This window comes from Phodopus roborovskii, unplaced genomic scaffold (assembly GCF_943737965.1).
Source record: "Phodopus roborovskii unplaced genomic scaffold, PHOROB, whole genome shotgun sequence".
Taxonomy (NCBI): Eukaryota; Metazoa; Chordata; class Mammalia; order Rodentia; family Cricetidae; genus Phodopus; species Phodopus roborovskii.
In genome coordinates, this window is record NW_026126515.1 from 891,474 (window position 1) to 908,355 (window position 16,882).

The window sequence follows — 16,882 nt, forward strand, 5'->3', positions numbered from 1 at the left end:
AGCCTCCAACAGCTTGACCGCTAGCTACTCCAATTTATGGAGAAGCCAAGAACTCCTCTCTCAAACCCAAATCCTGCCCTCTGACCTACACACATGCTCAATGGCATGTGTGCACCTGTACATACACATACAAAAGTGCACACTCATGCATATGACACATACACAAAATCATTTAAAATGATATTTTAAAGGAATTCAAAATCAGCCCTGGAGACATACCAAGCTAGAGCCAGCCTAAGTTATACTAGACTGTCTCAAATCAGCAAAACAAATGGTTTGCTCAATGGCCCATGATGACCCCTTCGTGTTCTCTATGATTGTGAGACTGTTAATATTTCATCTCATCCTTTACTTTTCACTGCCTAAATCAAAATTCATGCTCTAGAAACACACTAGACCTTGTGGGCTCCAATCTTTACCCTAACTGCTGGGTTTGAGTTTGATGAAGCCCCAGGGCTAAGATCAAAGGAAGGACCATGAGGGAATCAGGGGGCAGTTAGAAGTAAGGATGGATGCGGGTGGTTATAAAAGGGTGACAAGAGGCAGACGAAGGGAGACAGGTTCAGGGCTTCCTCCTGAAAACCACTCCCCAGAACTTTGTTAAGCTAGGCCTCTGGGCCACACCCAACTAGCACATGCTTCCTTCTTTTCTCAAGTGTGGAAAGTGTCTGAAAACAGCATCTCACTGGTGGGATGTGAGATGGACTTGGATTAGAAATAGAAGGCCAGCTTAACTCTGTCCCCCAGACTTGTGTCTGCTTCTTTAATACTTGGGCAACTGCCAGGCCACAAGAACATAGTGTATAATAGGAACCCAGTAATGCTGTTGTGGTCATAGTTTAATTGCTTTGAAGAGATAATAGGGGATCCACACAATATTAGAGGCATGTGAGTCTCCTCTGACCTAAAATTGATTCCCAACTCCCCAGGGTCCCTGTTGCCATATTCCTTCCCAGTATCTCATCCAGTTGGAGACAGGACTTACAGGGCTGGCACTAAACCTGAGGGATGGGGCCACATTTGCTCTTGGACAGGGAGGTTGTGGCTTTATTGAGTTGGTTGTCAACTTCCCTGAATCTCAGCTTTCTCCCTTACGCATGAGATCAATACATTTTAAACATTTTAGTAGCTTTTATTAGCAAAATGATTCATGCTTCTTTTAAAATGTTTATATAATATAGAAAAGAACAAAACATAAACTAAAAAAAAATTATATTGAATTTCTTCTTTTTTCTTTCTTTCTTTATTTTTTTTTTTTTCAGATGGACAGAGTTCATCTGTGTAGCTTTGGCCATCCTAGAACTCCCAATGTAGATCAGGCTGGGCTCAAGCTAGGTGATCCACCTGCCTCTGCCTCCTGAGTGTTGAGATTAAAGGCATACACCATCACTATTGGGTTTATATTGAATTTCTTTATCCAAAGAAAAATCATGGTTAATTTGGGGGGGGCACAGGTCTTCCGTATATGCTTATAAATCATATTTCACATACTTTTATTTATTTTTAAATGTTTTTGTTTAATTTGGGGGAATTTCATACAATGTATTTTGATCATATTCATTCCCTCCCCAACTCAATTTTTATATCTATTTACTTTATTTTTGTGTATGAATGTTTTGTCTGCATGTATGTCTATGCATCCCATGTATGCCTGGTGCCCTGCAAGGTCAGAAAAGGGAGCTAGAATCCCTGGAACTGGAGTTACCATGTTTGCAGCCACTGTATGGGTTCTGGAAATTGAACCCAGGTCCTCTACAAGAGCAATACACTCCCAACTGCTTAGCCATTCTTCTAGGCCCTACCATTTTTATTCTCCATACTTTTAAAGAAGTTGCTTCACATGGCATTAAGAATTTTTCCATATCAATAAATGCAATCTTTTACCTTAAGTTTTAATACAATATGGTATTTGAGTCACCATAATATTTATTTACTAGGCCACAATTGAAGATTTGCATCCTTCCTCCTCCCTTTATTTTGCTCTTATTGCTCTTATGAATACTAAAAATATCTCTTGTTCTTCTTCTTGAATGAGAACGGCCCCCCAAAGGCTCATATGTTTGACTACTCAGTCCCCAGTAGGTGGAACTGATTGGGAAGGATTAGGGGTGTGGCCTTGTTGGGGAAGGCATGTCACACTGGTGGTAGGCTTTGAGTTTTCAGTCTCGGTGTGTTCTCTGCCTCCTGCTTGCCATTTTGAAATGTGAGCTGTCCCTGCTACCGAGCTTTTGCTCTGCCGCCATAGACTCTAACCTTATGAAACTATATATAAGCCCAATTAAAAGTTTTCTCTCTTTCTTTCTATTTATTTATTTATTTTGGTTTTTCGAGACAGGGTCTCTCTGTGGCTTTGGCGCCTGTCCTGGAACTAGCTCTGTAGACCAGGCTGACCTCGAACTCACAAAGATCTGCCTACCTCTGCCTCCTGAGTGCTGGAATTAAAGGTGAGTGCCGCCACCACCACCTGACTCCTTAATTAAGAGTTTTTATTACTGTGAAGAGACGCCATGACCACAGCAACTCATAAGGAAAACATTTAATTGAGTTGGCAGCTTACAGTTTCAGAGGTTCATTATCATCATGGTAGGAGCATGGAAGCAAGCAGACAGAGGGTAGCTGAGAGTCCTACATCTTGCAAGCAACAGGAAGTTGACTGAGACACTGGGCAGTATCCTGAGCATAGGAAACCTCAAAGCCCACCCCCACAGTGACACACTTCCTCCAACAAGGCCACACCCACTCCAACAAAGCTACACCTCCTAATAGTGCCACTTCCTATGGGGGCCAATTACATTCAAACTACTACAGTGTATTTGTCTGTGTATGGGTATGTGTGTGCATGCATGTGCAAGTGCCTGTGCAGACTAAAGGCATCAGATCCCACTGAAGCCAGAGTCATGGGTGGTTGTGAGCCACCCAATGTGGGTGATGGGAACCGAACTTGGGTCCTTTGCAAGAGTGGTTTGCACTCTTAACAACTGACCCATCTCTCCAGCCCCTTTTTAAAAGGTGCACTGTCTGTACCCTCCCTGGACTCATATCTGCTGAGCAAAGCCTCCAGTGAGGCGTGAAGCTGAGTACGCTCAAGCTCATCCCAACTCAATGTCCCATTGCTTTACTGCTAGAATACCAAAGATGACTCTTAAGCCTTGCAGCTGAGGAAGGGAGAGAGCATGCTTTCCATCTTTCCCAGCTGTGCCCTTTTCTCTCCCTAACATCCAGTGCAGGAGTTTGAGTCCAGGCCCTGACATAAGCCAAGCAAATGCTCTACCACTGAACTACATCCCTAGCCTTGCCCTCAGTGTTTAGAATCACCAAGGTTTCCCGTCTGCTCCCCTGAGATTATATAAAATCGAATAGGAGGGACTGAATACTGCCTAGAGTAAGTGTTGTAGATTGCCAGTTCTGTCCCCAGAGCTGCAGAAAAACAAAGGAGAGGAGTAGGGATACTACAGAGAGTTTAAAGTCTTCATTTCAGGTTAAGGAAGTGGCTTAGTTGGCAAGGTGCCTTCCTGACATTCCGGAAGCCCTGGGTTTAATCTCCAGTACCACAGAAACTGAGGAAGCAGCCGGGAGGTACATGCTGGATAATCAAAAGTTCAAAGTCATTCTTTGCTATGTAGCGAGTTTGAACCCAACCTGGGCTACATGAGGCCCTTTCTCAAAAAACAAAATATCTCTACTTTAAACAGAGCTTAAGGCTCCACTATCGTCTCCATTTGAACAAAGTACACAATGGTCAAATCAAAAGGGAACTGATCTGGCCCTTGGCATGTCTGGGAGTCAGAAAGCTGGAGTTCTGGGGCCTTTGGAAAATTAAACAGGCCATCGTGGCCACTAGATGGCACTGGGAGATAGCCTCTCATTTCCCTCTGGGTCATGCCCAGAAGAGGGAGGACAGGTTCTGTCTGAGGTGATCGCCAGGAGCAGTGTCCAGGAAGCTATGAGGCTGGTGCGTGTAGAACGTGGCAGATGAGGCATGACCTGATGAAGGAGATAGCTTCTGTTGGCCTCTAACTAAACCAGTGTGACCAGACCTATCAGTCCCTGAGGTAGGCCCCAAGAGTGACTAAAGGCATGCTCTTTTGAATAGTCAGGCAGAGCAGGGCTTGAGTCCTGGTTTGGCTGCATATCTGTTACCTTAGTTCAGCTCACTCGTAAAATGGAGATAAAAACAGCTTCAGGCATAGAGAATTGTGAGAACTAAGATGACTCCTTAGAAAGGTTTTCATTATTTCCCTTCCTGATTTTCTTATTCAAATGCCTCATAAAACACTTAGCAGACACCAGACAGTGGTGGCACATGCCTTTAATCCCAGCACCAGGGAGGTAGCAGCAGGTGGATCTCTATGAGTTTGAGGCCAGCCTTGTCTACAGAGTTCCGGGACAGGCTCCAAAGCTACAGAGAAACCCTGTCTCAAAACAAAACAAAACAAAGCAAAAGAGCACTGATTAAAACTATAGATTCCAGGTTCTAACCCTGACCTTCTGAATCAGCAGGCCTGGGGGTGTGTAGGATGCTGTGTTTTCTCTTCCTTAGGACCTGTCTGGTATATGTATTGACTAGTAAGCCATACATCATATTCTGACATTTTTGTGCTTGCCTCAGAGCATAGCAACTCCAGAGGGAAACACAGGGTAGAACGGATATAATTACAGCATTATGTCAATGCAAAATGATCTGTCCAGTGCAGCTGTGGGCAAGGAGGAGCCAAGCAGGGGCAGCTGAGTGGGTTGAGAACAGAAGGAATGGAGAAGGGAAGCTGAGTGGTGGGCCGTGGTACTTAGAAAATGAGAACCAGATAAATATATCCAGTTCTAGATCATTGTAGAGCTTGCATCTAGATCCATTGTAGAACTTCAATCACAGTTTTATGTGGTCTTGTTTCTCCATCAGCATTCATCAATGATGAAAACAGTGACTGCTCATATCAATTCAGAGAAGGATGTGCTGGGCAGGGACCAGTCCTAAGTGGGTGTCAGATTATCCAGCAGAGAAGCCCATGTGGGGAGAGACCCTAGAGTTCTAAGAAGCCAAGAAAACTCAAGTCAATGACAGCTAGCTGTGGCCTTTGGCTCCTTTTCCATGGTAAATACATGGCAACATCAAGTACATGAGTTTTTAGATAACAACATGTAATTTCTGGAATCCTATTTCCAGAATCCAAATTGCTGTTCTAACACTTAGCTTAGTTCTTGGCACTTAAAAATGCTCATCAGATGCTGACCACTGTTACCTGTTCAGCCGATGACAGATACAAGCTAAAGAAGTTGTCTTTCTCTCTCTCAACCCCTACCTCACCAAATTGACTTAACTTCAGCCTCCAAAAGCTCATTTGGGGTTCGGATAACAATGCAAGAGGTCTGGGGTTCTGATTTCATATGTTCAAGTCATGTTTGCTGCATATGCACTCTGGGCCAGGAGGAGAGTGTGGAGCACAGCCCAGTCCTAGGCAGCTGGGCTTGCAGGACCTCACCATGTTCTCTGTCTGGTCCTCTTCTGAGCCCCTGTTTTCTCCAATAGGGTTCCAGCTTTCAGGAGGCAGAGGCAGGTCTATCTCTGAGTTTGAGGCCAGCATGGTCTACATATCAAGTTCCAGGACAACCAGGACTGTTTCAACTCTCCCACACACACACAAATATTAAAAAACAAACAAACAAACAAATAAAACAAAAACTCACTTAGCAGATACCCAAGGAACATGTTCACTCCTTGATGAGTATTAGCAGGGTCTCCCTTATTTTCAGTGTCCTGGAATGACTGGCTGTGACCAAGCTATGTTTAGTGATGTTGCTTTTATCTCATCTGGCAATTCTCACACTAGTAAGCACAGTGCTTTGTGCCAGGTCCTGGCCCTCCTGAGGTGTGGGATTAAAGGCTGAACCACCACCTCCTGTCTTAATCAGTGCTCTTGGGATGTTACAATGTAAAGTCAGATTAGGAACATGTCTATCCACTCATCAGGGTCTTCCTTGACCAGATTCTCTTTCCATTCCATTCTTTCTTGTTACCTTTAGGCACCATGCTGATCCTTCCTGCTTTGTTCCTTCAGGTTTGCTTTTTTTTTTCACTAACAATTCACACATGCTTATAACAGGCCAGACTCTAGGGCTGGCCTTTGATCTCCACCTTTTAAACGCCATTTTAGGAAGTAACCGATTCCTGTTCCACAGAGGAAAACCCTGTCTTCCCCACCCTCTGCCTGGCTAGAGGGTGTAGCTAGATATGTGGTCACTGAATCAGGGCCATCCTGTGTACCCTTCTGGGAATAGCCAAGAGTCTAGGGTAAAGTCTATGCCAAGAGTTCACATGTGTCTTCTTAGCTTAGAAAGTAGCAAGTACTTAAGACATGTGTATTGGCAAGGAGCTGAATGAGTGGATGGAAGAAAACGGAATACTGGAAGTTAGGGTACCTTTTGCTCATCTACCTTCAACATTTATTCATATTCCTCTCTCACTCTCCACACTTCCTTCCTCCAGGTCCTCTGACAATTCTCTTTATGCCCAAACCCTGCCCTTCTAGCCCACCTTAGGATGATGACCCCAGACTTCTCTGGCTCAACTCATAATTATGCTAGCTGCTTCCAAAGGATCAGTAGTAAGTGACCTCTTGATGTCCCTAAGGGCTACCATATCCCTGGCTATGAGGGAGAGATTAGACTAGGACTATCCCTACTTCTCTATTCCTAGAAGTCTGGGTTCCTCTCCCCTTTCTCCTCTGCTCACCCCTCCCTATTCTTCTAAAAGAAGCAGGCAGAATGAAGGCTACTTTGAATTGTGGAGGTTTTAGTGAAATGAGGGGGAATGGTCTTTGCAGCCCAGAATCCTGCTCAGAGAAAACAGGCAGTCTCTTGAGGAGGTAACTTATTAATCACTCTGTAATTCTAGGGGTCTCCTGTTTCTCTATCCACGAGAAACAGGAATTGAAGTTCTGTAACAAAGAAGCTCTTTAAAAGCAGATTGCTTGTCTTGACCATCTTCATATCCTCCCACCCCAGACTTAGTGGAGTGTCTGCTAAATATTTGACCTCCAGAAAATACTGCTCAAAGATTGGATAAAAAAGCTACCACATAGAGGTCACTCGTGAAATGTCAGATATCATACTATCTTATTCAGCTCTTTCAGATTTACTTTTAATTTTTACTCACGTATGTGTGTTTGTGTGTGTGTATGTGTATGGGTGCCCAAGGAGGTCAGAAAAGAATGTTGAATTCTTGGAAGCAGGAGCTACAGGCAGTTGTGAGCCACTAGAGAATGTGGGTAATGAGAACTGAACTCAGGTCCTCTTAAAGGACTGCAAGCCCTTAATCTCAGAGCCATCTCTCCAGCCCCTTCAATTAATTATTTTTAAAGAATTTATTTTTAACAACACTTTACAAAAGAAGAATTAACACAGAAAATCCGGCAACTTCTGGAAAGTCATGTGGCCACCAAAGTGACAAAGTAGGGTCTTGAACTGGCGTCTTCCCTTTGCCACAATGCTGCTCAAGAAACGAAGCCCAGACTAAGAGACTGTTACACTGATTCTGTCAACATGCCAGCCTCAGCCTTATAGTGTGTGTATACAAACAGACTCCTTCTCTACTCCCAGAAGTGGGGTTAGCAACTGAAGTGTTCTAATCACGAATCTGCACTCCAGAGCTTGGTTACAGAAGCACTTCAAAGGCCATCAAAATCTATATCCAAGGCCTTAATGTGCTTGAGAGATACTAGAAATAATCTTTCCTTGGTGAAATAAGTGGTTTACACAACACAGAACCAGCCAGGAAATTATGTGGGCCCTGTTGCCCTTGAATGAATCAGAGCAGGCCAACTGTCTGCCTGCCTTGAAGTAGGGTAGGTAACTATTTTGTGCTTGCTTGCTGACACATTAACATTTAGCTAATTTGGTCTCAGCCATTTTTAATATCTCAACTGTAGGAATGTATAAGAGGACAAGAGGCCTTTGCTCAGAGGTTCCATTGCTGCTAATACCAGAACTGTGCCACTGCCAAGGAGCCAAATTGGTTCAGGCTGGATTTCATCCCCACCTTCCAAGAGTGTCCTGTGGGATCGTTGAAGCCAAGGTGACAGAAAATGATAATGTCAGGAGTGGAAAGCAAGCAGGATGTGGTGGTACATATTTTTTTTTTTTTTTTTTTTTTTTTAGTCCCAGGATTCTGGAAGCAGAAGCTGGCAGAACTCCATGAATTCAAGGGCAGGCTGGTTTACAGAGTGAGTTCCAGACCAGCCAAGGCTACAAAGTGTGATCCTGTCTCAAAAGAGAGAGGAGAAGTGAAAAGAAGAGCTGCTTTATTAGTGATGAAAGTAGGTTATAAATACATATGCATGAATATAGATAAATGCATATGAATAAATGAATATGCGTGTATGTGTATGGATGTATACACACATACAGTATATACTTAATGACAATAGTTGTGTTTAGTAGGGGTGATCTGCCACACTAAGGACCCGATGGGAGAAAGACCTAGTTTCCATTGTTAGCCCTCTGTATTTGAAAGTCACATTTTGCTCTTGATTGCTTATTCAGACTGAATGGTGGATCTCCCTTTCACAAAACCCAGCGGTCTTGCCTATAGGCCACTTGTGCCACCTACTCAGTTTAACTGCTTTCCTTAGTGCCTGAGCTTTCAAAATCGTGCATGAGAATGCCTGAGGTTTGCCCTAGGATCCACTCCCACTCCCAGATTCAGATTTAAATCTGGGGTGGGGCCAGGGACTTTTCTTTGTGGGGGTTTGGAGTGAATGTCCCAGCCCTACTTGGAGTTTTGTTTCTGTTCGGTCTATGGAACTGAGAAAGCCAGCTCTGTGTCTTTTCTTTTTTTGGTGCAGGGGATGGAACCTAGAATCTCTTTCATGAGGCAGGCCCAGCCAAAAGAAGTAGTATCCCAAAGCAAGCGATCCTTTTACTAGGATTCTTCACTTGCATCTTCCTCAGCCCGATCGCCTAACCAAACATCAAATGTCCCATTCGCTCTGGATGTGCGATTATTATGGTGTGAGTTAGGTATTGCGACAAAGGCCCCTTGCCTTTCTGACTCCCTGGCCGTCGTCGCCTTTAAAATAAGAAATACATAACACAAGCAAACAAGTTCTGTGAGCTGTAGTGGCACGCTCCCCCTTGGCTACAAACTACAAATCAGCTGTACTGCTCCCAATAACCAGGCGGTACTTTCTAACAGGTGGCTAGACACTCTCCGGGACATCCTCCCGGGGAGGGGTCCGGTCTTGGGAGCATCCCGCGGAGGTCCCAGCTGTCTGGGGGTCGCGGCGCGCAGCCCTCCCGGCGGCCCGGGCCGCGCCCCGCGGTGGGAGGCTGCGGCTGCTGAGGTCATTTCCTGTGCCTGGCCGCGAGCTGCCCGCCGAGCGCGGTGCGGACACAGCGGGCGCGGCGCTGCAGCCGGCGCCGGGGCGGGCTTTGTGCGGAGCTCCGGGGACCTTCCAGGCTCCGACCTCCGCCCGCCACGCCCACCGCGACCCCTGCTGCGGGGGCGCGGAGACCCGGCGGCCTCTCGGGACGGGGCTGGAGCCGCTGCAGGGCAGAGGCGCGCGTGGCGGCCGGGGGCGCGGCGGGACTCCCGGCGGCTCACTCAGGTGAGCGGCCCCGGGGGCCGGGCCGGGCCGGGGCGGGCCGGGAGGGCCGGGGGTGTGCCGCCGGGAGAGGGCGTTCGGCGGCACGGACTCGGCTGAGTCCTCGCGGCGGGGAGGGCGACTCCGGAGCAGGTGCCTCCCTACCTGGGAGCCGCCGGTCAGGCGCAGGCAACCGGGAGCTCCTGGACACCCGCACTGGGGGGCGGTGACGAGCCTGCCCGCGCGCCGGAGGTCCTGCCATTTGGCACCGGCTTGATCCAGTTGCTCCTGGGAAGGGCCCCCGAGACGTACGTGCAGGCTTCCTTCCACCTCGGTGCTCGCCGCTCTCAACCCTTCCGCTCCCCTCAGCACCTCGTCATAGGTTGTTTCTGATGTGATTTCTAGATGTCTCTCCTAGGAGTCTTAGGCGTCAGGCTGGACTCCTACTGACATTTTGGCCAAGCCAGGAAAAGAGCCCAGATTGGGCGCTAAGTGACATCAGGGGCTTTGTGTCCTAGCAGCCTTAGGAATACATCTCCCACGGAGGGTGGCAGAGGCAGCGGAGACCGTCCTGTGGAAATAGAATGTTCTCCCTGTTGCTCCTTCAGCGTACTTCCTCCCTGCCAGTGTTTTGCCTCCATCAGCTTCGACTGTGAATCCACCTCATAAAAGTTACTGACACTGATAAAAGTCTGGGTTCCAGGGGAACGCTCGAAAGATCGTTATTTGAACATGAATACCCCCCATCCCGGCAATGGAATAGCTATCCTCAGCACCAGACTTTCTAGACTATCTTCTGTGCCCGACACTGTGGGGTGCAATATTCATCACTCAATTCATCACCTGTTCACCTTCCATTGTAGAGGAAATTAGGACTCAGAAAAATTGTATCTTGCCCAAGGTTATAATGAAAGACTGTAAAGGTCACGTAGAGACGAGACTCAGACCTAAGCCTTCTGGATTCCAAATGTGATATTTTTGCCCTCCCCTAGCTGCCTAAGGGAACTGCTCAGAGCTGTGATACTGTTCACTCTTTGGTCCCAAACTTGGGGAAATTAACAATTACCCTAAAATAATGTGCTGAAAAAGTCACCAGCAATAGGAGAGAAGTGCGTTCCTCTCATTCCACTCTTCACAGTGTGTGTGTGTTTTCTTTTTTCTTTCTTTATGTCTGTTCATCTTTCTCCTTTCCCCTCCCCTCTTTCCAGATGCTCATACCAGCCCCCCTGCCTCAACCCTTCTAGTGCTGACATTATAGCCACTCGTCCCTCTTTATCATTCTCTTTCTTTCTAATCTGTACCCCTCAGAGAGTGGGGAGGCTTATGCATGTAGGCATTGAGGGATATTAAGCTGTGCAGGGATCCTCTCCCTCCCTGCATGCTGCTGCTGAGCCTCCTGATGGGCCAATAAGCTGTCTAACCTTGCCTTGCTCTCTACCAATAGCTGGTTTTAAACTGAAATTGTATTGCAGCCTGGCATGGTGGCCCATCCCTATGATCTCAGTACATGGAAAGATAAGGAAGGGGGATCACTAATTCAAAGCAAGTCTACTATGTAGCAAGTTCCAGGCCAGCCTAGGCTGCACAATAAGACCCTGAGAGAAAACCAAAAACTGAAGTTGGTTTGGAGAATAGGCACTTAACTGTTGGCTGAAGTATGAATTAGGAGAGCCCCAGGGGATAGCACTTCACGATGTACATTACTTAATCCTATGATCCTGTTTCTAGGACTTGCCTTCAGATCTATGCTGATACATATAAAGTGAGGCGTATTCATTGAATAGTCATTGTAGTAGTGTTTATTTTAGCAAAAGGTTGGAAACAACTCAAATGCCCATCAACAAGGGATTCTTAAATAAGATCATGGAATGGCCTCACGATGGAATCTATTAAGGCCCTTGAAAGCCTGGGGGTTAGAGAACACAGTAAGGATGTGTGCCGAGAGGAAGAGCTTCAGGTTCTTCCGGTAAGTACAGTGAAGACAGTCTACAGGATGGTACAACAGTTGAGAGGGCTTGCTGCTCTCACAAAGGATTTGAGTTTGGTCCCCAGCATCTACTTCCATGGTAACTCCAACTCCATTCCATCTGACCCCTGTTCTGGCCCCTGTGAACACCAACACACACATGTGAAAACACACACACTATATGTATACATGCTATGGTGTGTGTGTAGCTTATATGTGAATGCCTGTACTCTTGTTAGTTCTAAAGAAAAAAATACTGCTGAAAGTACAAGGGTGGGAAGGAACCTTACTATGCACCTTATATTCTCCTTTTTAACGCTGAAAAACAAAAAGACAGTGTAATTGTTAAAAATTACCATTTGGGGATGGCAGTGAGCATATTCATGAACCATATGCTCAGGAACTGCTGGTTTGCCTTTTGTTTAGTGGCAGCAACATCAGCTGTAAGTATCGATGCTTATATACTCAACAGGGGTTGGATTTAGGTAAATACTCTTTTAAATTTTCAAGGAAATTCTATGGAGTGTCTTCCCCCTCCCTCCCTCCCTTCTTTTCCATTGTGTCAGGTTTAGAACCCAGGCCCTCACACATAGTTACACACACCCCTCCCAACCCCCCACCACAGCCCCACTGTGTTAGTCCCAGCTATCCTAGAATTAGTCTCCTCCTGCCTCTAGCTCTCAAGTACTGGGATTACAGGACACCACACCCAGTTGAAATTACCTTTGTTTGAGACAAAGTCTCTCCATAGCATAAACTGTCCTGGAATTTGAGGCTGTTTCTCTGCCTCAGCCTCCTGAGTGCTGGGATTACAGGTCTGAATTATAGCTTGAAATAGCTGTTTTGACAGAAAGATAGTTAGATGTAGGCAGCTTCATAGGTCTCAACTGCTATCAGTTCTCTCATTTTCAAATATCACCATCAATTTCAAAGTGGGACAGAGAACCAGAGAAGTTAAGCAGATGGGTTACTAGGTGTCTGAGCCAGTATTCAGAGCCAGGAGGTTTGGCCTCAGCTTGGAATCTTCAGTGCTATGCTGTTTTTCCTTTTTGATACTTAGGTTCTCAGGGCTAAGGCAACCCCCCCCCTTCCTTTACCTCCTCCAACACTGTCTGAAGCCTGATGCCATTACTCAGTAGAGATGGAGTGTTTGCTGCTGTTTTGCTCAGAGGACAGTGCTGAGACCAGAGGAAACCCCATGTCTGCTCACCATCTCCTCCCAGGTGCATGAAAAGGAGGCAGGGAGGTCTTCCTTTCCCACAATTGGCCTTTAAAAGATCAGCCCTGTATTAGGTGATAGTCCATCCTTAGAAATGGAAGTCACTAGGGTCCTCACATTCCAGAAGTAAGAGGCTATGTCACCCTTTTCTTCTTCTTTTCCTTTTTGGCTTTTTTAAAACTAATGGTCCCTGTGCCTCAGCCTCCAGAGTGTGGGGATTACACATGCACAGCACTGTGCCTGGCTGTCTGGTAATGTTATTGGAAGCATTACTTTCCTGCGTCTGCAGTGACCAGACTTGGAGGCTTGCAAAATAGCAGATCTTTTAACAGCTTTACAGCTTCAGTATTACACATAGGGATTACCAAAAATTAGCTGAAGTAAGTTAAATCTCAGCATTTTGTGTACTTCTGGCTAAATTCTCAAGTTTGCCCCAGAGATCCCAGGGCAAGTTTGTTTTCTCTGATACAGACTGAATCCCAAATCACCAAAATGTTCTTAGTGTCTTTCCCCCACAACCTCTTCTACCTCCAGCCCTTGCCTCCAGCATGGCCCTGGGGTCTCTGGCTGGGATTGAGGAGCTTCAGAACTGCAGGTAGGGCTCTGGCAGTCATCTGGCCCACTTGTCATGGGGTGATGAAGTTGCTGAGTGAGGCACAGGAGTATTTATTGTGCTAGAGTCCTTACGTCATTTGTTTCTGTTTATCCTTGAACATCTTTTTGGGTGGTACAAGTGCAAGGAAACTTAGCAGGTGAAGTTAAGTTTATTAGTACCTTCCCTTAACATCTCTTGTTTTATAGCTATTGGTCTTAACCACCTGCTTTAGCCTGAAGAGCCCCTCCCCCCCACCCCCTGGGGCCTTTGACTTGGCAATAGATACCTTACTCTAGATCTGATTCCAAACCCTTAAATCCCCTCACATGCCCAGGCAAGCCTAGCACCAGCTCAGCCTTCTGAGGACTTGTTAGCATCCCTAAGGCAGGGAAAAGGATTTACCAGATCACTTGATAGTTCAGAACTATGAAGTCATGAAGCTGCCCGAATGCAGAAAGCACTCCTGGAGTCTACGTGTAATCTCAGATATGAGAGCCAGGTGAACACTAGAAATAGAAACAGTTCCAAAATTCTAGGAAACTGATAATCTGGCATTTCTCGGTCCCCACAGAATCTCTGCAGCACTTGGTACAATCAAAAGGACTTAAGTAATTAAATCAAACTCAGGTCACCACATTTCCTGAGTCCTGCCCCCAACCCCTGGGTCTTCTTGGGTGCTTTAGTTCTTAGCCCAGAACAGAGAACAAGACTTCCCAAGTCCTAGTCTCAGATCTGCCACTTTTCCTGTTTATAGGCTGGAAAACAAAATTTCCCTAAAGGACAAGGAGATTCAAATGTGAAGCCTCCCAGCTTCTCCCAGCCCTCCTAGGCTCTGTTTGTCTTCACAGCAGAGATCTTAGCTCAGATAAGGCCATGTTTTGTTTTTGTCTTTTGTCTTCCTGCTTGTTCCAGTTGGTTCCAGTCTTTTGAAGTGGGAATGGCTAGGAGGTCACAATGTCCCTATTGTCTAGGATGACACTTCTGGACTCAGGTCATGTGTCCAGTGTTCAGAGGCTCCCAGAGCCTAAAGAACCAGACACTAGACCTCTCAGTGGTGTGATTGTTCTGCCTTTCTCTCCAGGTCTCACATGGCCAGTGTCTGAGCTTGTGGAGGTTTGTGGTGGCAGGGTATAGTAGTCTCAGGTGCCTTGGAAAATCTGGGATCTAGGTTTACCTTAGTGCTAAGGCTTTTGAACGATACTTGAAAGTACTTTTCTTATTCTTAACAGTTTACCTTACTCTTTGTAGAATCAGGAAAAGAATGCCCGCCACCCCTAGGCTAGCAAGTGTACTGCTGGTGACCTGTATCCTCCATTTTGGGGGTGATGGTGAATGAGCCCCAGGCTATGGGACTGTCTGTAGAAGTTACTCAAACTGTTCCAGGTGACCTTCTGTGTGGGGACAGTAGTGCCTTCCTACCACTTTTAGATTGACCTGAGGGTTAAAGAGACTGCATGTTCCTGCCATACAATAAGGACTCAAGAAGTGACAGCTGTTTGTAATGCCTAATGGGAGAGGCCTAGGGCAGGCAGAGGTAGGCAGATCTCTGTGAGTTCCAGGTCAGCCAGAGCTACACAGAGAAACTGCATGTCAGAAACAAAACAAAACAATAAACAAACAAAACATAATGGGAGAAACCAACTAATCAAAGTTAAGTGTGAAGGGGAAAGCAATTGGTGATTAGTATTGCTCCCAGGTGGTCTTACTGTCTGGCGAGAGATCGGAAAGTGACTGGGTTTTTAGAGGCCACATGGCTCCTGAGGATCAGAGAAGAGGATTCAAAACATAACACATTTGGGTCTGGAGAGATGGCTCACCGGCTGTTCTTCCAGAGGTCCTGAGTTTAATTCCTAGCAACCACATGGTGGCTTACAACCATCTGTAATGAGATTTGGGTCCCTTTTTTGGCCTTCAGGCAGAACACTGTATACATAATAAGTAAATCTTCAAAAAAATGTTTTATTATAGAAATTTCAAAGCCTAAGAATTAGGCTGACTTCATGGACCGACCACCCAGCTTCCCAAACCATCCAGTAGTTAGGGCTAGGGTATATCAGAGAGGTAGGGAGGACACTTAGCACACATGCGTCCCTAGGTTAAAATTTACAGCAACAAACACACACACATACATACACATACTTGTTACTTTTTTAAAAGTAATTTAAAAATATTTTGAGATTATAACTATATCATTTCTCTCTTGCCTTTATCCCTTCTAAACTCCCCCATGTATCCTGCCATAGGTGTGTGTGTGTGTGTGTGTGTGTGTGTGTGTGTGTGTGTGATGCTTGTTCAGGTCACACTTGTCACTATTGTTTTAACTTTTGTGGGGGGGGTTGCCTGCATGGGTGTTCACTATCCTGCTCACCCTGTGCCTCTGTCCCCAAGCTCAGTTGTGAGCAGAGGCCAGAAGGAGTTGGATCTCCTGGAACTGGAGTTCCATAGGGAATTAAGTCAGGATCCTCTGGAAGAGCAGCCAGTGTTCTTAACTGCTGAGCCGTCTCTCCAGCCCCACATTGGCAGTTTTGACAAGTCTTACTTTGACAAGTGTTTTTACCCCACTCTGTTGCCATTGGGTATTTTTATCAATTTCTCTGAAAATCCCATGTAACACTTAACAGATGATGTTAAAGAATACTATCAACCTGGAACTATTAACAGTCATTTCTTAAAATGATTTGGTAGTCAGGTGGCCGTATATCACAGTTTGGGAGATTACAAGTCCTGATGCCGATGGAGCCTTCCAACTTTCCTCTCTTGGTGGCCCTGTGCCTCTGTCCCCAAGCTCAGGCACACTCATTCCTGCTTCTTTTCTCATCCTTGACCCAGTTTTTCTTGTCTGAACTACAGGTAGGAGGCATCGGGGTAAATTCCCCTGCTGGCTGGGTTATGAAAGGTGGCTTTCACCAGAGCCTGGAGCAAACATGTAGAAGTCTTCTGGCTTGCGTCTTATGACTTGAAGGGGATGAGAGAATGAGTGTTTGTTTCCAGTCAGAATGAACTGATGACAGCTGGCAAGAACCCAGCTAAACAGAAACGTGCCAGTATTTCCAGTCCACTGTCAGCCCACCTAACATCCGCAGAGACAGAGAATCAGGACTAAGGTGAGAACCAGAGCTCTGCCTCCACGTAGCCGTGTGTGACCTTGGACGAATCTGTATTTCCAATTTAAGGTTGACCTAAACACCAAGGCCCCCACCCCTACCCTCAACGCTTTTCCCTGCACCTGTTTATCTACATGTCAACTGTGCGTGTTCAGTGGAAACCTTGAAGGCAGGTGCTGGTGAGAAAGTGAGGAAAGAGGGTCACTGCTAACAGGAAGGTAAATATGCACTAATGCAAACAGGAAGGTAAATGTACACTAATGCAATAGAGAGATCACTGTGGAAGTTTCTCAAGAAATTAAAAACACGGAAGGAGTTCATGGACCTCCACCCCTAACTGAGGAGCTATGAACAGTTTTCTTTGAGGGTGTGGCCCCTGGTAGGTACATCATTCTCCTGTGCATGGCTTCATACCCACAAGTA

At 46.1% G+C, this 16,882-nt stretch overlaps 1 protein-coding gene across 3 annotated transcripts in view; it reads left to right on the forward strand.

The window, feature by feature from the left end:
• Positions 1–9,459: 9,459 nt before the first annotated feature.
• The window catches only part of Plekhh1 (pleckstrin homology, MyTH4 and FERM domain containing H1), a 46,896-nt gene continuing 39,473 nt past the window's right edge, over positions 9,460–16,882 (forward strand). For all 3 annotated transcript variants that reach the window (XM_051196189.1, XM_051196190.1, XM_051196191.1), the window contains exon 1: positions 9,460–9,599. The gene's annotated coding sequence lies outside the window, so the exon portion shown is untranslated. The remainder of the gene's footprint in view (positions 9,600–16,882) is intronic.